This window comes from Ctenocephalides felis, unplaced genomic scaffold (genome assembly GCF_003426905.1).
Source record: "Ctenocephalides felis isolate EL2017-DRISC unplaced genomic scaffold, ASM342690v1 CF-g0.4_SCAFFOLD_00465, whole genome shotgun sequence".
Classification (NCBI taxonomy): domain Eukaryota; kingdom Metazoa; phylum Arthropoda; class Insecta; order Siphonaptera; family Pulicidae; genus Ctenocephalides; species Ctenocephalides felis.
The window spans coordinates 5,735-12,494 of record NW_020536619.1 but is presented as its reverse complement, the minus strand read 5'-3'; the positions used below and the strand labels follow the sequence as shown (position 1 = coordinate 12,494).

The 6,760-nt window shown below is 30.3% G+C and overlaps 1 pseudogene; it reads right to left on the bottom strand.

Annotated features, from left to right (window-relative positions):
- Positions 1–1,339: 1,339 nt before the first annotated feature.
- Positions 1,340–6,476, bottom strand: LOC113365442 (annotated as a pseudogene).
- Positions 6,477–6,760: the final 284 nt, after the last annotated feature.

Genomic DNA, 6,760 nt, shown 5'->3' with positions numbered 1-6,760 from the left:
AATTGAAGACAGAAAAGACTGAAGAGTTATATATGAAGATATTTTAATTATAATTGATATTATATTAATGAAATAGTCAATGAAATGTATATACAAAATATGAAAACTGTTTTCATAGTCTCTCATACCAGGCACCTCTGTCTGACTGAGATATGGAAATAATGTATATATGTGAATAATAAATAAATAAATAAATTTAAATTTGAAATAAAAAGAAAACTTCATGACTACAAATTTTCAGAAAAAGACACTTTTTAGTTTTTCTTTAATAATTCGGAAAACATTTAGGTAGCCACAATTTAGATTTTTCAGATCGTATTTTTTAAAATAAAACAAGAAAAATTTGAGGAAAAATGCAATTTTTTTAGAAATAGAATAATAAAAAAATATAATATTAACAAAAGATTATTTAAACTAAAAACAGTAAGTTCAAAAAGTCCTAGTTAATAATTTTGTAGTATGACATTTTAATGTTTTACTACCATATTGTTTGTTCGTCTATTTTGTTCTGCGCAAATGTCTATCTATTTCAATTTGAAAGTACCTATTATTTTTTTCCTTTAAAAAATTCATTTTAACAATTTATAAAAAAGTATTATGTGAAACTTTCGAGAAGGATTTAATATGCTATTTACAAAAATATGAAATTTACTTCTCAAGAAATAAGTATTTCTTCCAAAAGTGTGAAATAAAACCTATACTTTCATTAGGACGAAGGGAATGTTATGAACACATATGTATTTAATTATCTACCTATTATAGTGAAGATTATTATTCCAAAATAACATAATATACTTGATAATACAATAAATAGCATAAAATATTTGCCAATAATGTTTCAAAATTTGTTTTTTAAGTGAAATTAATAATTTAATACATAATCTCCCTAAAATACAAATTGTGTTATTTTTGTACATGTAAAACAAATGCAAAAATTAATAATTGCAATAGGAATTTTCACAAAAGCATGCAAAATTAATAAATCTAAAAGTAAACAGTATTACGCATTTAAACAAATAAAAAAAACACAAATATATTCATTTGAAGTATGCATTTTAATATTTTTTAGGAACAACTGTTGTTTGAGTATTTGTTACTGGTATGCATGATTTTATAAAAAAAATGTATCAAATATTTAATGAAATGTTTGATATGCTATACTCATTACATCATAGGTAGTTGTGATATAAAAAAGGTGAAACTAGTGTAACACAAGCACGAGATAGAATCAATAATATGTGTGATAAATACGATGATGCTTTACCGAATCTGTATTATTATATATATATATATATATATATATATATATATATATATATTTAATGAAACAATATGTTACCTGTGTACTCGGTCCGCCCGGACCCAACAGGCCTGACGGTTTCCCTCGATTCTAAAACAGGAGCCCTTTGAGGTTTGTCACCTTCGACTGATTCCTCATTACTACGCCAATAAACCGTAGAAATCGTAGCCAAACACTGAAATTCAAATATACATTTAACTATAAAGCATCCTACAAATGAACAAATACACGAACAAAATACTCATGAAAATTCAGCTTATCAGAAAACTTCCATCTATTAAATAACAACCAACTATGAGTTGATTAAGTTAATTTCAGAGGCACAAGTTGGAGCGCTTCGGAAGATAAATATGAATGAGTTATATTCAGACTTCTCTTGAGGAAATACAGTTTATTATTAAATAAGTGTAACTTTGCATCAGAAATATTTAATTCAGTTCGTAAGTAAAAAAAGAAGTTTAATGCAAATAGTCCAGTCATTTGGTGCAAAAAAAGGCTGTTGCCGGTACAGTACTCCGGGAATTCTGAAAATTGGTAATTTAATAGATTTCGAGGTGCTCTTTACGAAAATCAACTTTGCCACCTCAAATTTGAACGGCAAGTTGCCGCCATATTGAAAAAATTGCGTCAAAAAACAGCTTTATTAAAATATCTCCTTTCTGGCTGATTCTACGATAAAAGTATTATTCTACGAATTAAACTAGAGAAATTTCCTACAATTGTTTAGAAAACCGTTTTTTTGTAAAATTGATAGTTTGAGAGTACGGCCGCCTCAAAGTCTTTGCTGCTCTCGCCGTAGTATCAAATCTGTCCATATATGACAGCACTTCGAACTTGACCACATTCTCTTTAATAATTAATATTTTCAATGTTAAATTAAGCGAATAAGATCTAGAAATAGAATAATTCAAATATTTTTTGCTTTTTTTGCTAATTTTTCAACACTTCAAAGACAAAGTAGCTATAAATATACTTATAGCTTGAGTAGCACCTTATAGCGTCAAGTAGCTTGAAGCGTTAAAAAAGCAGCAAAAAAACAGAAAAATATTTGAATTATTCTATTTCTAGATCTTATTCGCTTAATTTAACATTGAAAATATTAATTATTAGAGAGAATGTGGTCATGTTCGAAGAGCTGTCATATATGGACAGATTTGATACTACGACGAGAGCAGCAAAGACTTTGAGGCGGCCGTACTCTCAAACTATCAATTTTACAAAAAAAAGGTTTTCTAAAGAATTGTAGGATATTTTCTCTAGTTTAATTCGTACATAGATACTTTTATAGTAGAATGAGCCAGAAAGGAGATATTTTAAAAAAGCTGTTTTTTTGACGCCATTTTTTCAATATGGCGGCAACTTGCCGTTCAAATTTGAGGTGGCAAAGTTGATTTTCGTGAAGAGCACCTCGAAATCTATAAGATTACCAATTTTCAGAATTCCCGGAGTACTGTACCGGCAAAACGACCAAATGACTGGACTAAAAGTTGTAGTTGGAAAGCGGTTTTGTTTGTAGCACTTGGTACAATTGGTTTTCTATATAGAAAAATTTCCAAGATGATAAATTACAAGTATTAAATTATTATTTCTAAATGTTTGAAAAAAACCATACATTGATAATATAAAATAATAACATTGCAATATCTTTGAATAAAATTATTATTATTGAAAGCAAAACTGGTGATACATGGCATTGGGCTCTAGGGCAAATTGCTTCAACTTCCCGTACCGTAATCAAACATTCGAGGAACAAAAATAATTAATAATTAATGAAAATTGATCAATAATTAATAACAATTGTTTTAAATATCTTTAATAAATTTATTATGGATACTGTAATATTAATCATGTATATTTTATATATCTAATGATTACGAGAAACGTAAACAAGAATATAATAATTATAGATAATTTGCAACGTTTTGAGCGAATATTTAGCGAACGGTAAAGATATGTTAACATTTTGAAACTTACGGTTAGATTTTACGACTTTATTTATTGCATCCATAGAGAGCTAAGTCTATATCCTAAACCGTTTAAAGTTATGTTTTAAAAGCCGTTGAGGGCAAAAATGTTCAAAAATCGACGAAAAAATTTCTTTTTTTAAACTTCTCGTCATCCAAACCTCTCATATCTCAGAAACTATTGAATGTTCCAACTTTAAATTTTTTCAAATATTTAGTAAAGTGTAGTAACAATGTGCGTCAAGTTTCATTAACATCAAATTATGCATTTTTGAAAACGTACAATCTGTTCAATACTAGTATTGAGAGCGGAGCCAGCCGCCCATCAACCTCGCATATCTCAAAAACTATTGAATGTTTCAACTTTAAATTTTTGTCAAATATATAGCAAAGTGAAGTAAACGTATGTCAAGTTTCATCAAAATCGAGTTATGCATTTTTGAAAACGTACAATCTGTTTCAATACTAATATTGAGAGCGGGGCCAGCCACCGATCAACCTCGCATATCTCAGAAACTATTGGCTGTTTCAAATTTAAATTTTGTCAAATATTTAGCAAAGTGTAGTAACAACGTATGTCAAGTTTCATCAAAATCGAGTTATGCATTTTTGAAAACGTACAATCTGTTTCAATACTAATATTGAGAGCGGGGCCAGCCACCGATCAACCTCGCATATCTCAGAAACTATTGGCTGTTTCAAATTTAAATTTTTGTCAAATATTTAGCAAAGTGTAGTAACAACGTATGTCAAGTTTCATCAAAATCGAGTTATGCATTTTTGAAAACGTACAATCTGTTTCAATACTAATATTGAGAGCGGGGCCAGCCACCGATCAACCTCGCATATCTCAGAAACTATTGGCTGTTTCAAATTTAAATTTTTGTCAAATATTTAGCAAAGTGTAGTAACAACGTATGTCAAGTTTCATCAAAATCGAGTTATGCATTTTTGAAAACGTACAATCTGTTTCAATACTAATATTGAGAGCGGGGCCAGCCACCGATCAACCTCGCATATCTCAGAAACTATTGACTGTTTCAAATTTGAATTTTTGTCAAATATTTAGCAAAGTGTATTAACAACGTATGTCAAGTTTCATCAAAATCGAGTTATGCATTTTTGAAAACGTACAATCTGTTTCAATACTAATATTGAGAGCGGGGCCAGCCACCGATCAACCTCGCATATCTCAGAAACTATTGGCTGTTTCAAATTTAAATTTTTGTCAAATATTTAGCAAAGTGTAGTAACAACGTATGTCAAGTTTCATCAAAATCGAGTTATGCATTTTTGAAAACGTACAATCTGTTTCAATACTATATTGAGAGCGGGCCAGCCACCGATCAACCTCGCATATCTCAGAAACTATTGGCTGTTTCAAATTTAAATTTTTGTCAAATATTTAGCAAAGTGTAGTAACAACGTATGTCAAGTTTCATCAAAATCGAGTTATGCATTTTTGAAAACGTACAATCTGTTTCAATACTAATATTGAGAGCGGGGCCAGCCACCGATCAACCTCGCATATCTCAGAAACTATTGGCTGTTTCAAATTTAAATTTTGTCAAATATTTAGCAAAGTGTAGTAACAACGTATGTCAAGTTTCATCAAAATCGAGTTATGCATTTTTGAAAACGTACAATCTGTTTCAATACTAGTATTGAGAGCGGGGCCAGCCACCGATCAACCTCGCATATCTCAGAAACTATTGGCTGTTTCAAATTTAAATTTTTGTCAAATATTTAGCAAAGTGTAGTAACAACGTATGTCAAGTTTCATCAAAATCGAGTTATGCATTTTTGAAAACGTACAATCTGTTTCAATACTAATATTGAGAGCGGGGCCAGCCACCGATCAACCTCGCATATCTCAGAAACTATTGGCTGTTTCAAATTTAAATTTTTGTCAAATATTTAGCAAAGTGTAGTAACAACGTATATCAAGTTTCATCAAAATCGAGTTATGCATTTTTGAAAACGTACAATCTGTTTCAATACTAATATTGAGAGCGGGGCCAGCCACCGATCAACCTCGCATATCTCAGAAACTATTGGCTGTTTCAAATTTAAATTTTTGTCAAATATTTAGCATAGTGTAGTAACAACGTATGTCAAGTTTCATCAAAATCGAGTTATGCATTTTTGAAAACGTACAATCTGTTTCAATACTAATATTGAGAGCGGGGCCAGCCACCGATCAACCTCGCATATCTCAGAAACTATTGGCTGTTTCAAATTTAAATTTTTGTCAAATATTTAGCATAGTGTAGTAACAACGTATGTCAAGTTTCATCAAAATCGAGTTATGCATTTTTGAAAACGTACAATCTGTTTAAATACTAGTATTGAGAGCGCAGTCAGCCACCAATCAACATCGCGTATCTAAGAAATTATTGAATGTTTCAACATTAAATTTTTGTCAAATATTTAGTGAAGTATAGTAACAATGTAGGTCAAGTTTCATCAAAATCGAATTATGCATTTTTGAAAACGTACAATCTGTTTCAATACTATAGCTTCAAAATTCTTGCACTTTCTGATATATATTTCGATAAATGTATATTTTATCTATAGACAGCAAAATTATATGAAGCATGAAAGTCAACAAAAATACTACGAATTAAATCAAATTATCATTTATGATTATCTGTTTATCTTTAGCTTTAGCTTTAAAAATTACATAGTACATTCACTTTAAAAATTAGAAAGCTTCTATTGAAGTGTTGGTAATATAGTTCAAATAGCTTTTGAGATAAAAGCATTTAAAAATGTAAAAAATTGAAAAGTGTGTTTAGTGAAATTGTGGGGAACGATAAACGATAGCTTCAAAATTTTGCACTTGCTGATAGTTATGTCAAAAATTTATATTTTATCTATAGGCAGCAAAGTCCTATGAAGATTGTTATCAACAAAAATTACTGCTTCATCTATCGATTATCTATTTACCTTTAGCTTCATATCGCCTTTCTTGAAATGTCTCGGCCTAACGCGAAACTGCAACCCCAATATTGTGGTCTCGAGGCCCTCGCGCCCCGTGATCAACTTATGAGGTCCTCGCAGCAATTCGGGGTCCGCCGATTCGCCGTTGATGAACCAATTTAATTCGGCGGCAGGTTTGGAGCGTCCGGCTGTGCAATTGACGCGAACCACGTCGCCAATCTGATAGCGCGGTCTGCCGCCTGTTATGCGGGGACCTTCTTCTGGCAGTGCTGGTAATAGATAGAAAAAAGTGATTAATAATCAGTTAACTAATACTTATAATGAAACAAAATAAATTATTAGAATTGTTCCAAATATTACAATTTTGATCAAACTTTATATATATATATATATATATATATATATATATACGAGTATATATATATATATATATATATATATATATATATATGTGTGTCTATATATATAAATATATAACAAATGTATTCTGAATAGGTATATTTTTCAACTGGGTCCTATTCCTTCTCTTTCCTATTTGATAATGCGTGACTTG